This window comes from Lycium ferocissimum, chromosome 9 (assembly GCF_029784015.1).
Source record: "Lycium ferocissimum isolate CSIRO_LF1 chromosome 9, AGI_CSIRO_Lferr_CH_V1, whole genome shotgun sequence".
In the NCBI taxonomy this organism is placed as follows: domain Eukaryota; kingdom Viridiplantae; phylum Streptophyta; class Magnoliopsida; order Solanales; family Solanaceae; genus Lycium; species Lycium ferocissimum.
The window spans coordinates 59,471,361-59,494,340 of NC_081350.1; the positions used below are offsets into that span (position 1 = coordinate 59,471,361).

The following is a 22,980-nucleotide window of genomic DNA, read 5'->3' on the forward strand; positions in this document are numbered from 1 at the left end:
TTATTTACAACTAAACTCTTTTAGTGCAATCACTACTTTTTTACAAGTTTTACTTTAAACAACATTCTACTTCTATCTATAACTTTAGCAATACTTTCAAGATATTTTCTTAAATATTTAAAATACTATATTCACACTTAGTCAACTAATCATAAGTCCGCCATAATCCATTGTTAATGGTCTTAAAAGAAAGCTCAATACCTTCCCTAGACTAATCAACCCTTACCTGTAATCTTGTTTCTGCATCTTAAACAGTTAACTTTAGATAACTACTTAATAAAACTTTAGGTGTCCTAATTCACCATAAATAATTAGGTGGCGACTCCTTAACTTTTAAATAACCTCCTAATTACCTTGATGTTGTAAACTATTTCGACTTAAAGCTGTGAAGGGTATAACAACAAGATAGCTGCATTTATGCAAATGTTTTCGTATACTACCATACAAATGCAACTGGATAGTCACGATTTCTGAGATCGATTCCGCTCTATGATTTTTATGTTTATGTTACTTCTATGCCTTACATACTCGGTACATTATCCGTACCGACTCCCCTGTGCTCGGGGCCCACGTTTATGCCCGCGTGTTCGGTGTAGACAGAGAGGACTCGGCAAGAGGACTTCCCTCGGTCGTTGTCGGTACGCTCCACTTGATCCGGAGGCCGCGTCTATTTTGGTATGTTGTTTTGGAATGTATATGCATATATGGGTATACGAGTCTCCGTCCCGTCCATTCTGACTTGTTCTCCGTTAGCAGGTCCGTACAACGGTTGTACATGGTTGAAATATTATGTAGCCTTGACGGCTCTCATTTTGTTGTACAAGATATATAGCGGCCTAATCGACTTGCATCGTTCTTCCCATCTTGTATATATGAACAGACATGCGAGTTTATGACGACATCCTGCCATGAGTCGGTATAAGTTCGGTTTTGAGTTGTAAAGGCCCCTCGTTATTTAATGTTATTGAGTATATGAGTATAGGGGTGTTTGGTCACTAGAATCAGCACTCATCATGACTCATTGATTTGGGTGTGTGACAACTAGTTGTATATTTATGTATATTTTCATGTATACCATGTATAAACCCGTATATATAGTGTATATCTTGTTTTGTGGTCCGCCTTAGACATAGTTGGGCAATATATCTCGTGTATGTCGGTCGTATATCATATAATTAACAATTGTTTTTGGGCTAAAGGACCATTTGGGTCTTTGTTATGTATTTTATATGTCAATTGCGGAGCTCGTCAGTTTAATTAGGCACGATATTATCTCTGTTTTCTCTCTTTGGGCTGCTTTCTTTAAGTTCGATTATTGCGGGGCTTTTTCTTACCCGAATGTTTTTCTCGTTTTTGGGTCCTTTTAATTGATTGTTATCAACCGATAGGCTTTTCCGCTAGATTTTATACACGTGTGTAAACAAATCAATTAAGTGTTATGTGCTGTTTTGTTTAAGTGTGATTAGTTATATAAGTTTTTTCTCATTATAGACACTTACTAACCCCCGTATCCTTTTCTCCTCCGCTTTAGCGTACATACGGGGAATAACCCTTGCATAAATCTTGGTTGGGCTAGAGGCCCAACATCTCATTGGATCGAGTCAAACCGCAACAATGCAATGAAAGTGGAAGCAAACATGAACGGGAAGCAAATATTAGAAATGATGAAGGCCCAACAATGGGTGAAAATTGCGTATTTAGGTAGATAGGCTTTAGTACACCCATCGGCCCAATCGCTTATTTCATTCTTGTGTTTTTATATATTTTAAAAACATATGTGTTAATGAAACCCTTATAGTAGAACTTAGTTGAAAACCTAGGCAAAACAATGACAACGTCGTTTAGAATGATTAGGATTCCAATAAAAGGAATAAAGGGATTACTTGGTTATTTTTATAAACCTTAATTAGGTAGGTCTAAAAATGGTTTGATTTTTACCCTTTTTACTTCCTATGATTTTATGATTGTGAGACTTTTTCAAAGGGATAAAGTTTTAACTTTGATCTTTCTTCAAGATAAGTTGGTTTTCAAACATTGGGCTCTTTCCAAAGGACTTTCAAAACCTAAATGATTTAAGTGACATATTTCAAGTAAGTGTTGTCTTTATAAACTCAAACAAGGAAGATTTCTTTAGAAACCAAAGCTTATATGAGGGTTTTGGCTCATTAGATATATGATTGACCTTCAAAAAATAAAGTGGATAAATTATAAAGCTCCTTCTTAATTTTCACAACTTAAAGCTTGCATGGCATTCTTAAAGATAAAACAAAACCATTTTTGAGAAAACATTACAAGGGGGATATACCATTAGGACCAAGAATAGTAGAACTCTACTTAAGAGAATCTTAAGTGGGTTTTGGTCTAGAAATGGGATATTCAACCTTAATTTTTATATGATTTTCCAAAGGAAAATCCAACTCTTTTCCTTCAAAAAATAAAAGCTTTTGCCAAGTGTTTTTATGTTGTGCCATGACAAGTCTTTACAAGAAAATAAACTATTTAAGCAAATGATTATTTAAAGCCATTATTTTGAAACTTGAAGGTCAACCATATTCTACGGATCTTTAATACTAGGGTGGATAAAACCTTTCCTAGGGGATCATCAGAACCCTTACCTCGAACTTTAGTTAAGTGAAGAATTCATCTCTTGTTTGACGAACTTTTTAAAATACGATTTTCCTAATTTCCATAAAAAAATTAGGTGGCGACTCTTAAAAAAAAAACCAAATAGAGTCCACAACCTCCTAGTAGCTTTTATGCTTGCGTAAAAGTGAACCGTAACAGGAGGTAAGGGGCGGGGGTAGGTGTGGGGGTGTGAGGTGGGTGGGGCGGGGTAGGGTTGGGGGTGTGAAGTGGGTGGGGCAGGTGAATAAGACCAAACAAGGGAAAATAGGAAAATATTTTTCGGAAAACATTTTCCATCATACAAAACACGTCTTCCGAATTTTGGTATTACAAAAGTGAGTTAGTATATGCATACCCATATTTGTGCATATTTTTATGGGTTAAAGATAGGTTGAAGCCCATATTTACAACTAAATATAAGTGATCCAACCCATTAAAACTTATAGGAATAACTACCTTAAAGGTGGAGCTTACCAACCGTAGCCACCATTTCACAATTACAGCTCGTAGCTAATATACAACAAAATACGTGTGAATTCGCGTGTATTTGAAGATCTTCAAAAACACGCAGAAGCTGTGTATTTCGCGTGTATTTGGGCGAGGCTCTCCCCTTGCCCGCCCAGGTTTGAATCCAGCCAACAACATTACTTTACTTATATATTTTTCCTTTCTTCTTCTCCTTGTATTTTGAGTGTATTTTTGTCATATGTATTTGGCTCCTATTATATCTCATATGCATTTGATGTCACATGTATTTGAACTTTATTTGAATGTATGTCATATGTATTTGGCTCATATGTCTTGCTTGTCTTGTATCTGAATGTATTTGGCTTCATATACATTCAGATACAAGACTCGTGCCAAATACACTCATCTCATATGTATTTGTGCTTCTTGTCTTGTATCTAAATGTATGTGAAGACAAATACATTCAACTACAAGACACTCAGGCCAAATAGATATGACGAAATACACTCAGGCCAAATACATATGGCAAAATACTACAAATATGAGCCAAATATATATGGCAAAATACACTCAAATACAATGAGAAAAAGCTAGGAAAAATATGTAAGAAAAGAAATGTTGTTGGCCGTGTTCGAACCTGGGCGGGCAGGGGGAGAGCCTCGCCTAATAACCACTTCAGTCACTCCAATTTTATGTATTTTGACGTAGCTATGAATGGTAATTTACAAAATCACTGTAGCTACTAATTATAATTAAATGAAAGGGTAGTTATTATTAATAATTAGGTCTTAAAAGACGCTACAACAAGTAAAAATTCCTAAAATATAAGTAAAATGGGCTGATTTTATTAATATGTGCTGAAATTGCCAGCTCTTGATACAGTGACATACACGTAACATACAGCACATATATCACTTCTACGTCATATGTATGTTACACTTCACTAAAAATCAAGGAGCACTAACTCATTTTTTTTTAATAAATTTGACCCCAAAAAAAATAACAGTTGAAATAAATAGTCATTGCACCTAAGAAGTACACAATTGCAAGTCTATTATTTTGGTTAAATATTTTTATATTTGACTAATAATGAGACTAGTTTTTTTTTTTTAATTGATTTGGCCCGAGAAGAAAAATACAGAGTTAAAATAAATAGTCATTGCATCTAAAGAAGAAATACACAGTTGGTATTTTATTATTTTGGATAAAAAAAATTTATTTGGTTAAAATAATGGAGTTCGAGCCAATTTTTTCCTTTTTTTTTTTTTTTTTTTACAAATTGAAATTAAAAAATACACAGTTGAAACAAATAATTGAAACAAGTAATCGTTGCATTTAAAAGAATGAATTTTGAAAATGCAAAATTGAAGTAAAAATTGCATTATATAATAAGCAAAAGTATGAAGAAATACACAATTCAGATAAAGAAACTATATGACTATATGACAATTAACGGTTGAAAAATAGCTTTTTAATTTTTTTTTCATCCCCACACGCTCTTCGCTACATCAACGCCTATGGGGCAAAATATTATCAAATAGCCAAATTCAAGGATAATTAAGACTACAAATAGCTTAGATGTACAACTAATAATTAGAGCCAAATTTAAAAGGATTTGTAGATTTTCATTTTTTGTTTTACGAGTTAACTCTATAAAAAAAAAGTTCTAAAGAGAACTATTCAAATGTTTGCTAGGACAGTATTGTTTGGCTTTATGTTCTCGGAAAATGTTCCTTTTAAACGCTGATGATAGGGGGGAAAAAAAAAGGAAAGAAAAAGAGAAAAGAAAAGAAGAGAGAAAACCATTAGCTTCTTATATAATGCAAAATTTTACTTCAATTTTGCATTTTCAAAATTCATTCTTTTAAATGCAACGATTACTTGTTTCAATTATTATATAAAGCAAATTTTACTTCAATTTTGCATTTTCAAAATTCATTCTTTTAAATGCAACGATTACTTGTTTCAATTATTTGTCATTGACATAGGTGTTAGCAACCTATCCATTACCCAAATATCAATACTCCTTCCGTACCATTTTAAAATGAAGGTGTTTAATTTAATGTCACACCCTAACCTTGGGGGTGTGGCCGGCAGCACCCGAAGGGCCGAGCGAACCAATTGTGATATCTAAACTCTATAACATGAATCATAGGCCGACGAGGCCGCTGAATAACAATAGTAAGAAGTATATCATAACAACTTACAAGCAGAAAAGGCCCAACAAAACATATATGTACAACAAGGGCTAACAAGGCCACAACCAAGAAAGACAACTAGTCAGAAGGCCGATAGTGCCAAACACACGTGCACATACACTGATGATAGTCTGTAAGCCTCTAAGAGCACTAATATGCATCAACTGGTCGGGACAGTGGCTCCGACGTACCCATAGCCATACTCTCTCTCTCTCTCTCTATATATATATATATATATGCATGCATCCTATTTAATGACTCTGACCAACAACTGGGAGAATGGAGTGCGAACATCCCCGCCGAACTTTGGTATCCTACCGAGAAAGGCACAACAATCCGTCTACCGTACATGGGCATGATCATAGCGCCAAAATGCGTCGAGACGAAAGACAAAAATGTTAGTATGTAAGCAAGTAGCATAAACATAACATAAGCATAAGAGATACAGATAACTTGGGAAAAGATGTAGAGACAACCTGAAACTCTGAACGAGACCACTGAGGGCGACCATAATCATGACATAAATGTAAATGCATGCCGGTAAAATCATTCCTCACTGTGGAGGCATATATCATATCATATAACAATAATAAATCCCTTTGTGGGGTGAGCTCATCATCATAATATCATCTCTGCCCAACTGATCAGTGGCAATGCACAGCTACGTGCCTACCCGGCCGCCTACAACATGGCTCGGTAAAGAAAGAAATACATCTAGGTGCACAGCTACGTGTATACCCCGCCGCCTACAACACGGCTAAAAATAAAGAAAGAAACATGTCTAGCGCACATATAAGTGCCTACCCGCCGACTATAGCGCGACCTCGGTAATGAAAATAAATACATATATATATATATATATATATATATATATATATATATATATATATATAAGTGCAATGCAAGACTAACCTCAGAAGAGATATCCTAAGAAGAGTCGGAGTGACTTATCGTCGTTACCCTCCGACTATCGTTATTGTCGCTACATTCTTTACCTTTCAATGCAAGAGACAACAACATGGAGAACATGTAAGATACTTGGTATGAGTTACACATGAACTAGAGTTCAACTCATTCGGATGGTATATGATCAATCCAAGTTTAGCAGAAACATTCCAATTCGGTGGCCAAAAGAGATATGGAAGCATAAAAGGCGTTTGATGCAATCATATATGAAATAAAGATTAGTCAATCACAAGGAATCGTATTCATCTCATATTTAGTGGAAACATATATCAATGGAAGGTCCGTCATCTTTAAGTGATGGACAAGAAAGATAAGAATGCGAGAATACACTTTAATACAAGCTATTTCAGAGAAGAGGTAAGCTTAACCATTTTGGAATGTAATCGACACAAGTTGAACGGAAAGTCTTTTAATCAATAGCCAAAAGGAGATGTGGAACATAATTTGGTACAAGTCATAGATGAAGTATATGTCAGCTCAATTATCATGGAAAGCGATCGATCCAAGCTAATGGAACAACTTTTCAATGAAAGGTCATCCGAATTCTAGTCATGCCACAAAGAGAATAGAAAGCCCTACATACCTCGTCGATGGAGTTATATATGTTTCCTGAGTCCTTGAACGTCTTATGAATGATTTCCTACATCATACGACCAATATGGGATCAATTCCAAGTTCATAGCTTATGAAAATACTCAATGAGACATTTCGTCGAACAACTTGCGGGCGTAAGTTCGTAGGGTCATTTGTAGTTCAATTTCTTCATTCAAGACTACCATATTTCTTCTTCTTTACTCCTACTCTTCGTTATCAATCCATCCACACCTTCACGCCTCCAAGAAAATACAATTAAGACACATAAATGTATTTCTAACCAATCAATTTCATCCATACTAGTTCATACGGTTCATATACGGGATTTCCTCCAAATTTCTAGGTCTAAACGTTTGTAAAGTTCAAGGAGACGCAAAGAAGGTTAAAACATACCTCAAGTGATGTAGAACCCTTCAAACTATAAATTACTTCAAGATGAAATTTTCATCCGAGAAACAAAATAGTGAAGAAATCACGATTCCATAATCGCCATATTGTTCTTCATGTTAAAGTTGATAGATTTGCTCTTGGTTTGGATTGAGATTGATGGAGGATTCATTGGAGAGAGTTTGAGGGTTTTCCAAGTCGTGGATGGTGAAAAAATGAAGAAACAATTCGTGCAAGGGGTCTTTTATATGACCTAAAGTGAGCAGCCACCGACCTTGCTCACTGTTCCCGCGGTAGTTTACGTCCCTGGACGGAAATACGAATATCTCTCTACTCCGATGTCGTATTGATGAACGGTAAAATCCGCTGGAAACTAGACTCATAGACCTTCGATTTGGTATGTGGATCACCCCGTAACTCCAAGTAGATTGAGAGAAAAGCTCCGAGACATCTGACTCAAATTTCAGTGAAATTTACAAACTTAACTTGCGACGCCCATTGTCGACTTTCGTAGTACAACTCGTTTGACTTCCAAACTTAACAAGAGACCATTATACAATTCAAATACTTCATATCATTACTTGCTTAGCATGTGGAGCACTCCTAATCTCACCCAAAAGTATAAATTATCGTATTCCCAACTTGCCGACTTTTTACGAAACTCATGCTTCTTTGATTCATTCACCCTCCAAATCTTCCGCCAGTTACTAATATTATTTATAGACTCTTGTAACCATTTTTTATAAATAAAATCAATCCCTTTTATCCTCAACAAAATTTCTTTTTAAATTTATGTCGACTAACTCATGATGCGACTTTAACGTGCGAAAATCCAAGGTGTAACATCTAACACGAAATTTAAGAAATAAATAAAGATTTTTAAAATTTATGGTCTAAAACAGATAATAAAAATTTATGTAGCTACAAATCATTTCATTAAAGACAAAAAGGTAAATTTAAAATTGATTTGTTACTAAATATAAAAATGTGTCATTCTTTTTTGGACTGACTAAAATGGAAAGAGTGTCATATAATTTTGGAACGAGGAGTACTTTTGTATTTTTTTCTCTGTCTCAATTTATGTGATACTTTTTTTTTTAGTCTGTCCCGAAAAAAAAAAATTACTTTTATATTTATAAATAATTTAACTTAAAACTTCTCCAGCTATCCTTAACTAAATGATTTAGAGCCACACACACACACACACACACACACACACATATATATATATATATATATATATATATATATATATATATATTATATTCATTTCAGACCATAAATTTTTAAAATCTTTTTTTTTTTTTTAATTACACTTCGAACCTAACCAAATTATATCAGATAAATTAAGAGACAACGTCGACAAGGAGCAGTTGATGATGACATAGGTTCTAGCAACCTATCCAATCCATTACCAAAATATCTATACTTCTGTATTTGCGCGACCAATCAGTCAGGTTCCTCACATATAAAATTTGTCTGTCACAAGTCACAACACAGCTTTAAAGCTTTTTGAAATTTCAAACACCCTCTTCACTTCCTGTCTCATTCTCTCTCCCCACCTTAAAAAATGTCTGTCATCATGGACAAAAATTGATAGACTTAAAGAGTGTTGACAATCCTAATTGTTTGATGTTTAACTAGATGAATTGTCATCGTGACTTTCTGAAACCTTTGAGCATTTTGTCTAGTTGATCAACAATTTTACCCTATTTCTGAGAACTCACCAGGTTTTTTGGGAGGAGTTTTTATTCGGTTAGTCCTTCTCCTTCGTTTCTCTTTTCTTGCTTTGATTTCAATTTGCTTATTCTCAGTAAGGGGGTGTTTGTTATGAAGTAAAATGTTTTCCATGGAAAGCGTTTTCCAAGGAAAATAAGTGGTTTCTTACTTTTTTTTTTTTTTTGTATGTCGTACATAAGTAAAACAATATTAGCCTAAGATCATTTGTATATAATCTAGACAAATACTATGGAGGTGGGAGTGGGGTGGGTGTAGGAGTTGGAGGTGAGGCGTGGGTGGTGGGTGGAGTGGGGGTGAAGATAGGAGCGTTCGAGCGAGAAGACAATCAATACGGATGCCACTTGTGGAACTTATTTTTCTACTTATATTAAGAAAGTAATTTTCCTCATTTTTAAGGAATTTATGTTCCTAGAGAAAATGTTATCCAAAAATTTTAACCAACCGAACATGAGATGCTCTTTTTTCTTCCCAAAAATTTTAACCAACCGAACCAACCTCCATACCAAACACACCCTAAATGCTCTTTTATCTTCCCATTCAATATCAGATGCTGAGTTTATTAATGTTGAGTTTGTGTGGAAGTATGTTAAAGAACTATTTGAGAATTTTCATTTTTTCCCCTAGAGATAAGACACCTCTGTTTGAGCTTTGTTCTTGTACGAGTTCTATTATTTTTGTAACACATTGGTAAACTTAGTTGCGGACCACATTCTAGTGTGCATCTTCCTAGGAGAAGATACACGTATATATGGATTTTGTTTCATACATTGGCTGCTGAATATTGGGCCATAAATTACTTTTTTGGCTTGCATTTGAAAATCTGCCAATAATAGAGTTCGAAATTGGTTTAGGATCTATTTGTTCTGGTTTTAAAAGGCATTGGAAACTTAAAACCAAGAGTTCTATAAATAAACTAATTTTTCAAAAACCAAACTGTTTGGTTTTCAAAAGGAGAAATCAACTCACTCATGTTTCGAAAATCACAATAATTTGCTTTCTGAACATAATGTAGTTCGACCAAATGGTCAAGGGAACAACTTTATCTAATTATAATCTAAACTAGTAATCAACTAATCATGTTCCAAAATGTTTTACTGTTACATTGCCAAAACTAATGTTCTACAAACTAAACCAAAAACGAATCCAAACTCCAAAACTATTGGACATGCATAAATATGCTGTATGCTATCTTAGAGAGCTGAATATCTATTGAGTCGGCTTAAAGAATATTTTTTAATTGTAGTTGCAGGGGTACTCGCACCACTTTTGTCTCTTTGTTTCCTTTCAATAATGAAAGCGTATGTATTATTTGGCAGTTCATGGATAGATATTGTGGAGAAACTGAGTACTAATTTGGAAAATCTAAACTTTGTATTTTTTTTTTCCAGCTATCTGAAATCATGGCTAACACACCCATGGTGGGTGTTCTTACTTTGTTTTTAGTTGGACTTTGTTCATTATGCATTTAATTTGATTAGTTTTATCCAATGGGGAGTGGAGGATACTAATATTGGTTAACCTTTGCTGCTTTTATGCCAAATAGAACTCACCTTACACCTAAGTATATGATTCATTTAGTCTGTTTTAGCCTTATCATAATCTAATACAAATTAACTTGTAAATCATTTTGAGGAAGAAAAAGTACATGTAATAGACTAAAGTTGCAGTGTCTTGGGAAAAAGGACTAAATTTCCGGTGTGTACTATGTAACATAATTTAAAATTATCCGGAAAGTACAAAGTAAAACAGATTCCATTATCCTGCATCCATTGATAAGTCTAGAATAAAGTTTATTGAGGAATAGAAGTATGTTAGCATGATATTGAAATAACAAATGATTCACTTGAATCAGAAATAGCAGGGGAGTGTCTTGTATTCCTGAAGAAGGAACAGCACAAAAGGCTTGATATTGTATATAAGATTCTCAATCTCTAGTTTATTTCCCTTGGATGAGCCATAAAAGGAAAAGTGAATGCTGGTTTCCAGGTAATAAACTTTCTTTAGTTTTCAACTAGTAAATAGGCCTCACTAGTTGCAAGCAGTAGGAGGAGTATTGAACAGACTAAAACATAAGATACCTGTTGAAGTAACATCATAGTTATAGGGGCTCTTATGAATAAGTATTTAGTCTTTAGCTAATAATAATATTTTTCTTGGACTGTCATGGTTTATGGAAAAGAGCATTACCACCTGTTCTGGCTGGGGAATGAGGTCGATGGTTGAATGTAATAAACATCTAAATGATCAAGGCAGTGGCTGATAGTTAATACTCCCTCCGTCCCAATTTATATCACACACTTTATTTTTTAATCAATCCCAAAAGGAACGACACCTTTCTATATTTAGTAACAATTTAACTTCAAATTTACCATGTTACTCTTAATGAAATGATTTATAGCCACAGAAATATCTCTGACTCATTTTGGGTTACAGGTTTCAAAAGTCTTTATTTCCTTCTTAAACTCCGTGCCAAGTCAAACACCTTCATATAAAATGGGACGGAGGGAGTATCTTTCTTGGTTGCTAAGGTCTCACTATAGAACCTTGCCACTTGTGTTTGTTGGCCATGGAAGACTTCCGATTTACTAATTACTTTTGCTATTCCTTATAGTGTAGTAAACGGGAGAAGAGATTCATGGGAGTTCTTCTGAATCTTAGATAGCAATTAGGAGGAAGATTTTGCCTCTCTACCTTTACAAGGTAGGGGTAAGGTCTACATACACTCACCAGACGCCACCTGGTGGGATTATACTGGGTATGTGGTTGTTGTTGTGGACTAAGAATCACTATCTAGTTGGTATTGTAAGAGTTTTTCGTAGAATCACCGGGTAGATCTTTTATTAGGTTTAGAATTTTTTTTTTTAAATTTTTTTTTAATAAGTATTCAAATGTCAATAGTAAAGCATCAAGAAGATGCAAGGTTACAGGTGGGCAAACGAAGCTGCTTCAAACAAAACAGGAAGCAACCTTAGACTAAAAACCTGTAAAACAGCCAAAAGGTATCCTGCCTATTGTACTAAGCTAAAGACAGGGAACTAACAAAATCCAAAAAAGTATCCACACTGTTTACAGGGGTAAGATGCCAACTAAATAAGCACTCTAAACATCTATCCTTGAGAGTACTAATAGGAGTTGAGATTCCATCAAAGCATCTGCTAGGTTTAGAAGCTTTTTGTCATAATGCTTCCTTGACAGGAGGGATGTAGTGCCTTAAAGGCAGAGGATTTCAGTTCATCTGCAATTTACATTTCTTCTGCTGTGTTTACATCAAGTTCTGGGCTTACAAGTTGATATCTTTTACTCCAAAACTGCTGATATGATTCTCTACACCATCTCTGTCAGTGAACCTTGGTGCTTACAAGAGCTTTATATATCTATCTGTGTCTCAAATAGAGCACTAGATTTGTTTATGAATATGCTGGAACTTGTAAACCTGATGATTGTAAGACCTGATGACCATTTGTAAACTGTCATTCAAAATTTGGTGTGTTTATAGAAATTCAGAAATTTTGACTGCCTTTTCAATTACTTTTCCAGTTCCTTTCAATAACCTTTCCACTTCAACTTTTCTTTGGCTTTTGTTCATAGGTGAATTTGCAAAAAGATTTAAGGAAATATGGTTGCAAAAGACCATATGAAAACGACAGGATCTCCAACAGTAGAAGTTGGAGAAATAGATACAAGTGCACCATTCCACTCTGTCAAAGATGCTGTCAACTTATTTGGAGATGGTGCTTTCTCGGGGCGAAAACCTGCAATTAAGAAGCCAAAACAGCATTCTGCTGAGGTACATGATACTATAGGTGAAAATAGTATTGCTTTTCAGATTTTGTGGAAGCTTGGTGTTTTACTATAGGCGTCATTTTCCGCAATTCTTGTGAATCATAATAAACTATGACCAATTATTATCTTCATTATACTTGCAAAGCTGGAGTTGAGTTTTTAGACCACATGTTTCTTCCGTTTGACATGCATAGTCAATCTTTCTTGTAACTTGTCCGAATTTACATCAATGAAGTCAGAATTCTGTATGCATGCACCTCTATCCGTGCATCAAATTTTGGTAGTGGCCTCGTGGGATATAGTATATGTATTTGAATTGCCAACTTTTTAAGTAATTTTAACATTTTTAGGAAGCGCTTAATGATTTGGGAATTCTTTTTTTTCGCCTTCTGCAGTTTTTTTTTTCCTTTCCTTTTATAACTTTTGAGTTCAAGAATTTCTTTTTTCATCTAATAACAACCTACATATATTAGACTTATGGCTCATCTGGCATAAAATGCTCAGGCATAGTTGTAATCAATACGCTAGTTTGGCTGAAATAAGGAAGCGAATGAATACAACTACTTAGTTTTAATGGTTGTGGCAGAAAGTACAATCAAATAGACTCACTCCTCTTCTTCTGTCTTACTTTCAGAGGGTACTGACGAAGGAAACACAGCTTCACGTTACTCAGAAAGAGTTGAACAAGTTGATGAAACAACTGAAAAATGCTGAAGATACTAAAGCACAAGCACTTGTAGAGCTCAAAGGGGCTAAACAGACTGTCGAGGACCTGACGCACAAGATTAAATTTGTATGTGAATCAAAGGATTCCACTATAAAGGCAACAGAAGCAGCAAAAAATAAGGTGAAGCAACATGAAGAGGCAAGTGATAGACCTGTTCTGGGAATGGATGGTTCTTTGAAGGTGGACGCAGAAACTGCACCAGAAAAGTATATGGCAGCAGTTGCCGATCTTGATACTGCAAAACAAGATCTGAGGAAGATCCATCTAGATGGTGATACAGCTTTAGAAGAAAAAGCGTCTGCTCTCAAACAGGCGGCAGAAGGTGAGCGTACTCTCAAACTGGCGGCAGAAGGTGAGCGGTACTGCCAAAGCAAATATGGAAAGAGCTGGTGAGCTGTCTAAAGAAATTGTGGCTGCCAAGGAGTCAATCGGGCAGCTAAAACTTGCATGTGTGCAGGAGCGGGAAGAGGAAGCAAAGATCTATGTAGAAAAAGATGTCCAGAAACAGTCCTACAAGGATCGACTTGAGGAGGCGGCAAAAAAGTTACTTGCTTTGAGGAAAGACCTTGATCCCAATCCGACCAAGAGTCTGGAAGCACGGTTTACCGAAACAATGTCTGAAGTTGAAGCTTTGCAAAAAGACAAGAGATTGTACAAGGTCTTCTGACCTTGTTTTAGTGACAGCTGTTACTACAGAACTGGGTGATGCGAAGGAATCACTGTATAAAGTGGTAGAAGAGGAGAGCATTCTGCAGACCTTGGTGCAGACCCTTAAACTTGAGCTAGAGAATGTGAAGAAAGTGCATTCTGATCTGAGGGAAAAGGAGGCAGAGACAGAATTACGTGCTGATAGTTTACATTTCAAACTCCGGAAAACCAAATCTGAGCTTGAAGTAGCAGTTGCAGAAGAATCCAAAGTCAGAGGTGCTTCTGAAGAAATGATCTCTACTTTCCACCAGCTAACATCGGAGACCGAGAATGCTAGGCTTGAAGGTGAAGAGATGAAGAACCAAGCTGATGAACTAAAAAAAGAAGCTGATGCTACTAGAATCGCATTTGAAGAAGCAGAGAAGAAGCTAAAAGTTGCACTAGAAGAGGCTGAAGAAGCGAAATCAGCTGAGGGTAGGGCTCTTGATCAAAATCAAATTTTGTCTGAAAGAACAACTGCATCACGTGCCTCTAACTTCAGAATGTGGTGCATGCATCAGTATATCAAAAGATGAGTTTAATTCTTTGAGCCGGAAAGTTGAAGAATCTGAAAAGTTAGCAGAAATGAAAGTGGCAGCTGCAATAGCTCAGGTAGAGGCCGTGAAAGCGACTGAAAATGAGGCCCTTAAGAGGTTGGAGGCTACTCATAAGGAGATAGATGATATGAAAACTGCTACTCTGGAAGTGTTGAAGAAGGCAGAGATGGCAGATGCTGCAAAGAAGGCAGTAGAATTTGAGCTCAGAAGGTGGCGTGAACGTGAGTAAAAGAAAGCAGCAGAAGCAGCTTCTCGTATTTTGGCTGAAACACAGACCACCTCTGGATCATCTCCTCGTAACTACAGAAGTGAAAAGGAGAATGTACGTGAAACATCACTGGAGTCGCATCTAATGAAGAACCACCCAGCGAAGAAGATGGAATTGGGCAAGTTGCAGAAAGCAAATACATCAGTTTCCAAGAAAGTACTGATTCCTAACATATTTCATAAGAAGAAAAACCATGTGGAGGGATTTTCTCCTTCCTATCTTCCAGGAGAGAAGCTGGTTTGGTGAAGACTTGGAAAATTTCTTTGTGCGAATGATGTGTATAGCTGAAACCTGTGGAACGACATTTCTTTTCCTTTTCACTGTTTACACTCCCTGTGAGTCTGGATGTAATTCTTAAGAAGCCTATCAGAAGTACTTAGAACAAGATGCTTAAGCTAGTATGTGCCTGACCATCTCCCCAACTTCTTTGGAAAATAAAAGAGAGAAAAAAGAATGAAGAGCTATTACTTTGTGTTGTAAATATTATGTATTTTGTTTGTCCATTAACTTGGAGAAAAAGTTTCTTGGTCACCAAGTAAATTACTTGGCTACCAAGTTAACTAAACTTGGCCATCAAGACTTTCCTATTATAAATAGGAAGTTCATTTACTCATTTGGTGATCAGTTAAAAGTTGAATAATATATCAGTCTTTCTCAATATACTTGTTTTGGTATATTTACTAGGTAACTAAACTTGGCCATCAAGACTTTTCTATTATAAATAGGAAGTTCATTTACTCATTTGGTGATCAGTTAAAAGTTGAATAATATATCAGTCTTTCTCTATATACTTGTTTTGGTATATTTACTTTATTGTCTTTATTTTATGACACGTTATCAGTATGAGACTCTACTGTATTTGGGCAAATACTTTAGAAAGATTGAAGCAAAATGGTCCGAAACTTCTATATAGATAGTCATAGGAAGGTGATACCATTTTCACTGGTAAGTAATTGTAAATTAATTTTTGGACCGCAAGATGAAAAAAAGAAAGTAGGGTAAAGGCTGCATCAGGTATTCCTGTTAGCCTTTAATCGGTTCTCCTTATTATTTGTTCCGTTTATTATTTTTAACATTGTAGGGGAAGCAAGTTTGCTGAGAACTTTGAAATTCTGACCACGTGGCCAGAAGAGAATCTGACCGACGTTACTAGTTTGGTTGTGATTCAATTTTGGCATTTTTTTTTGCCATAAACAAATTGCTATTATGGAGTTATAAGTTTATTATGTTTAACTAATGGTGGTTAATAATACTTGCCCGTAGTAAGGTTCCAGGAAACTATAGCTATGCTCATCGTTGGATATGTTCCAGCTAGATTCTTTAAATTTTACGTGAGGATGTCAAAAATCAAACATCCTTTTTAAGATCTAACCATGTTCATCAGGTAACCTTGTCTATTTTTTTTTTTGTGGATTTATAACTTGATTATAAATATGAGCAGATACAAGGTTACACTCTGGCAGAGATTGAAGAAAGAAATTTAGCCACCGGAAGTGGTAATGTTGTTGTAGGCTTGTTGTGGTTACAATTGAAAATATGTTAGAGAAAAATTATCTACCTCATATATATGCCTCAATTTGTTCCTGAAGTAACAGTGTCTTAAAAGAGGTTCTAAGTTATCATTATTTGATATGCTTAAGGCACGTTCAATAATTATGTTTTATTCCTGAAGAATGAAAACTTTTGATAAATGTTGCAAATAGATTCATTCCCTGAAGTGAATGTGATAATATGTAGTAAAGCTACAAATATGAACGTGCTGATTGTGAAAATATCATGACTCATCTCATGAAGAGGTAGAATAATTAAGAAGAAATATTCTGAATATTATATGTTTTACTCCTGAAGTACGAAACTCAGAAATTTGCTCCTGGAGTGGCAAACTTTGAATCCTACTCTCGAAGTAGTAGAACTTATTAGAACTCTGCGCCTGAAGTAGTAAAAGTCTACTCCTGAAGAAGTAGAACTTTGAGCTCTACTCATGAAATAGTAAGACTCTGATTTCTACTCCAGATGTAGTAAGACTATGAATTTTACTCCTGAAGTAGTAAGGCTTTGAATTCTACTCCCGAAGTAGTACAACTCTGAAATCTACTCCCAAGTAGTAGAATTCTGAAATTTACTCCCAAGTAGTAGAATTCTGAAATTTACTCCTGAATTAGTAAATATTTTAAATTTACTCCTGAAGTAGTAAGACGTTGAAATTTACTCTCGAAGTAATAAACCTTTAAACTTTACTTCCGAAGTGGTAAAACTATAAACTTTACTCCCGAAGTGGTGAACTCGAAACTTTACTCTTGAAGTAGTAAAACTCTTAAACTTTACTCCTGAAGCAGAAAGAATTAGTAAAATATCTGAGAAATATTCTGAAGCATGTCTTCTTCTGTTTAAGCAAAATAACGAGATATTGATGAACGTCATATTTCAAGCACATTTGAATAAATGATTTTCATTCCCTGAAGTGAACAAAGAAATATCACAACCTATCTCCTGTTGAGATAAAATACAAGGAATATACATGTTATTTTTGTGGTATGAAATTAAGACATTGCAACACGTACCTATTGTATGTCGAAACATAGTAAAGTATCATTCTAAGGAAAAAACAAGCAGAGTAGAATGTTTTCTACTATAACCACAGTGATGCATTGTGATTAGTTGTTATTGATTTCTTTGAAGGAAATAAACATTAATGTATCCCTTCCTAAAGTATGTGATTACTATGTGGTTGCTGCTTTGATACAAAATATTTAGATGTTAATGGCTAATCTCCTTGAAGGAGATATTTAACATACTGAAATTTAGAGCTTAACGTTTCCTTTCCGTAATTTATAGTTTAAAATTGTCTTTGAATTTCTATTTGATTATCAAGTTTTCTTTCATGACACCAGAAGTGTCTAATCAATTTTTTTTTTCATCATACCAGAAGTATCTAAAAATATTTGGTAGTAGAAACTAATGATCAAGGGCTCCAGAAGTGCTAATTGTTTATATATAAGTATCATGACACCAAGAGTGTCCAAATAGTATCTAATTATGGTAAATAAATTAAAGTATCTCAAAGAGGATATATATGATAGCATCATTCGTCCTAGATCGTAATCGTTATGATCGGAACACAGGTTATAGTAAACCTGAAGTTTACTAGCAATAAAATTGGTTATCATATTGGGACTACAAATGATTAGAAGATTGAATATCTTTAAGTTACTACAGGTAAGAAATACGTATATGAAACGTTACCCGAGCATGATGGGATCACATGTCACAATAAACCAGAAGTTTATGACATAAAATCTCATGCAATTGTAAACCAGAAGCCTACTAAAATAAATAACACACGTCATGGTAAACTTGAAGTTTACTAGTACATATAATTTTATCAGTGGATATGATGGTTTTGATCATCCTGATTTAAATCTGATGTGCTGATTATTCGGAATATTGTGAAGAACTAGAAGATTCTTTAAGAATTTGTTTGTGTTGCTTGTTCTCATGATAAGTTAATTATACCAGCTAATGTTGGGACTGAATTCCCTAAATCTTGAAAAGTTTAAAAGGTGAATATGGGCCCGTTCACCTGCGATGTGATATCTTAAATAGATGCATCTATGAGACGGTCACATGTGCGTTTATTGCCAACCCGCAATTTGACATTTACGAGTTTGCTTGCTCAAAATAATTGAGTTAGAAGCACAATTTTCAGAATATATAATCAAGAAAATTTATCTTGATAATGCTGGTTTATATCTAAGCTGATTTGGCATTAAATGCCTCCATAATGTAGCTAAACCATTGCTTATGAGAATATAGCTTCAGGTGTTGGTCTAAGATATGATATATTGCATACAACAACGCTTGCATGCTTCAGACCAATAAATTATGATAAATTCTCCCTTCATAAGTGGTTCAGGGTCAGGAACCAAATATTTCCATCTAATAGATGTTATTGTGCGATATATGATTAGTGGATATACCACGATGCACACAAATGAATTCCCCAAATAAGGTGGAGATATATGTTAGTTTTTCTAACATAAGGGGGAGAGAATAAGCATAAAAGAAATATGTTGTGAATTATTATCAGTATGATCTCTGATAATTCAAGTCAAAGTTGGAAACGTTTGCTGACCCAACCTTATTTCATCTGCAAAATGCTCATAATGTCCCCGAAGGACAGAGTCTACAACATGCATGGAGCATGGTAGACCAATTGATTCCAATGCTAATAATCCTTGAAAAAGGAGAGGAGCAAATGATCAAAATGGTCATAATAAGGAGACAATGTGCTCTTGAAAGAGCCTATGACATAACACTTCATGAAACCTTATGGGAGGTTCAGGTACCTAAAAATAATGAAGTAATGAGATCTCAGTAAGTTATGTTGAATTACGAACAAAATGATATATCGTCGACGGTATCTTTGATACTATGTAGCGCGCAATATAGCATAAGGTTGTGAGGATCAGAATTCCACGTCTCGTAAAGCATGTTGACATAGAAATAATTACCAAGTGAAATGATGCATCATGGTAAGGGATTGGACCTATAGTCCAAACATCAGAAGATGTCACAATTTATATTGATGGAAGTTGTCACAGCCTTTATGGTTTATTTGACAAAATTTATATGAAAATTTCTGAAGGATTCAAAATGCCTGAAGCATATACAAATTCTGGGGAAACTTGTTTATAATCCTTAAATGGATTAAATGAATCAAGGCTGATGTACCGAAATCGCCTTAATGAATATTCACTAACGAAGGGTACAAATATGACCATGTTTACCCTTGTCTCCATATGATAATCAGAATTTTTCATATTGTTGTGCAAGTTGATGTAGACTTGAATATTATTGGAGCTCTTGAAGAGTTTCCAAAAGCAGTAGATTATCTGCTAAAAGAAGTTGAAATGAGAAATTAGATTGGTCCTGAAGTACCATATATTTGTGCAATTGATGCGTTTATCTATCTCATTGTAAATATAAGCATGATAGAATCTCTCTCTTATATAGAGATTTGAAATAGGATCAATTGCATATTGCAAATGAAAGCCTTTACATGAATGTGTTTATCCTAACAAAAATTGTCACGTTTTTTTTGGGACATAGGGTCATTCATTTCATCGATGTAAGAGTTCGATCCAGAGATATTATCTATTCCTATGAGAGGTTAATGTCATACCATGTTGTTCTACATGACAGTCAAATTATACAAAGATAAGAGCTAAATGACGTGATTTCAGCAATATTATATGGTGATGATGCAACTCTATCTGAGAAAGGAAGATGCAGATCATCAACCAGTTCGTAAAATGATCATTTGAAAGATCTGATCACATATGCTCTGCCAACCTTAAGATATGATAAGTGGTACATAAGATCAGAGTACATAATCTTCAAGAATTATGTGATGCTTTAATCAGGGGTAGTAAATACGCGCTATACTCTTTTTCCCTTAACCAAGACTTTGTCCCATTTGGGTTTTCCTGGTAAGGTTTTTAATGAGGCAGCTAGCAATGCGTATTACTAGATACGTGTATCTTTTTCCTTCACTAGGATTTTTCCCACTGGATTTTTCCTACAAAGGTTTTAATGAGACACATTATCTATTAATGGATATCCAAGGGGGAGTGTTGTAATATTATGTACTTTGTTTGTCCATTAACTTGGAGAAAAAATTTCTTGGTCACCAAGTAAATTACTTGGCTACCAAGTTAACTAAACTTGGCCATCAAGACTTTCGTATTATAAATAGGAAGTTCATTTACTCATTTGGTGATCAGTTAAAAGTTGAATAATATATCAGTCTTTCTCTATATACTTGATTCGATGTATTTACTGTATAGTCTTTATTTTATAACCCTTTGGAGTTTTTACCCTTTTTGTTGTGTTGGTGTGAGCAGAAGATTTTTTGCAAAATATTACTTAGATCAACTATGTATCATTATCAAAAAAAATTTAGGGTTGATATATGATATTATATATCCATTCCACACTCTTGGAAGTCTATTTCGCTCTAATAATATTAGTTTCAAGGGAAAATGGCATTTTTCGTCCCTGTGTTATTGCCTAATAGCACTTTTGGTCCTGTGAGACTTGACTTTGCACATTTGACCTTGAATTAACTAAAGTGGGCGATTTTAGTCTAATCCCTGTAAAGTTTGCCATGTTAATCTCTAATAAATTCTGACACTAGCACGTGAATCTATGATAAATTAATGACCAAAAGTTATTTTCTACAGAAATGAACTAATACGTACAACCAAATCTAGAAATTAAATATGCTAAGCTAAAAGTAATATTTAAATGATAGAATCGCCTCTTCGCAAGAATATACGGTCGTTTACTTCGTTAACCTCAGTCAGTAATTAGACTAAAATCGCCCACTTTAGTTAATTCAAGGTTAAATGTGCAAAGTCAAATATCACAGGGACCAAAAGTGCTATTAGGCAATAACACAGGGACGAAAACTACCATTTTCATCTTTCATAACATAAAATTGCATCAAAGTTCTTCGAGGGGGGAACTCTACAAATTTGAATGCAATCTTCTTATGTTTCTCTGTTTCCACGGGAAACTCAATCAAGAAGAAGAAGAAGAAGAAGAAGAAGAAGAAGAAAAAAAATTCAAAGTGGAGGGAATGGGTTAAACGGGTGGGTTTTTAAAGAAATCGGTTATTTAAAATTGGGGGCAGATTATTTTATTTTGAGCTTGTGACATGTCCCTCCATCAAAATTAAGGGCAAATTTGTGCCAAAGTATGATGGGAGGGGTATATTTGGACTGAAAGTATAATGGTAGAGGTACATTTGAATCGAAAGTATAACAGTGGAGATATATTTGGACAGATAATATAACTAGGGGTATATTTAAACTGTTTTTGATAGTACAAGAGTATATTTGACCCTTTTCCATTTTAATTGTAAAAAACTGAATCTGTTGATATGATGCTAACTTGACTCAAACTTGCCTTAGAAGTTTGGATGTATTTTTAATGGCTATTTAGTTAATCATATAACTTCTGACAAATTTCAAAAGTGAGATGAAAGAATTTTAGAAAAACAACAGAAAATATCCTCTAAAATGCAAAATATTTATCCGAACGCTACATCCTAACTTAGTTTCATTTTTTTTCCAGCCGGCCAAAAATATTTACCCGAGTAACCCCTCACTCAGAACTCTTCCTCCATGGTACCATCGCAATATATTTATATATCATGATGGTATCACGGATGTAACGACCTATCGTCGTTATGTGTCTTTTGACCATTTTACCCCTGTTGACCAATTTTTGAGACTTTTAAGCTGTTCTAGTAAAAATTGAAAGATTTGGAATCCTTAAGTGAAAGTATTTGACCAATAGTTGACTTTTGGGTAAACTGATATTTTTTGAATTTCCATCGATTCAGTGAGGTCCGGCGGGTCGATTATGACTTGGTGGGGTGGATGGTTCGGTTTTCGAGGTGTTTGGTTGTGTTTCGGGTACTTGGTTGAAAACTTGGTCTTTGGCCATTGGGTGTTGACCCGGTCAAATAGACCTTTGTTGGGAATTCCGAGACCACGAGTGAGTCCGTAGCGTGTTTTTATGTGTGTATGCATGTTTGGTTGTTATCTGTGAGATCTCGAGTGATTGTCGGATTTCGAGGTTGGACTTTTGAAAAACCAGATTTTTCTGGTGTTTGGTGTCCGCTGTAGCGGCACCAGGCCCGCTATAGTGGGACCGCTATAGCTAGGTCTTGGCCGCTATAGCGGGTGATCAATGTTTGCTATTGGGCGCTACAGCGGATGCGCTGCAGCGAGTGTGGTCTCGCTTGCGCGAGCCTACTGTAGCGGACTGGTGACCGTTGCATCGGGATTACGGGATTTCCAAAATCATTAAAGGATAGGATAAAACCCTTAAACCCCTATCATTTCATTCATCACTTCCTAAGCATATTTGGGGCGAATTGAGGAGCTCTAGACTGAATCTTCATTGTGGTAA

The 22,980-nt window shown here is 35.1% G+C and overlaps 1 pseudogene; it reads left to right on the forward strand.

Annotated features, from left to right (window-relative positions):
- Positions 1-8,762: 8,762 nt before the first annotated feature.
- On the forward strand, positions 8,763-15,462 carry LOC132031404 (WEB family protein At5g55860-like; annotated as a pseudogene).
- The last annotated feature ends 7,518 nt before the right edge of the window (positions 15,463-22,980 follow it).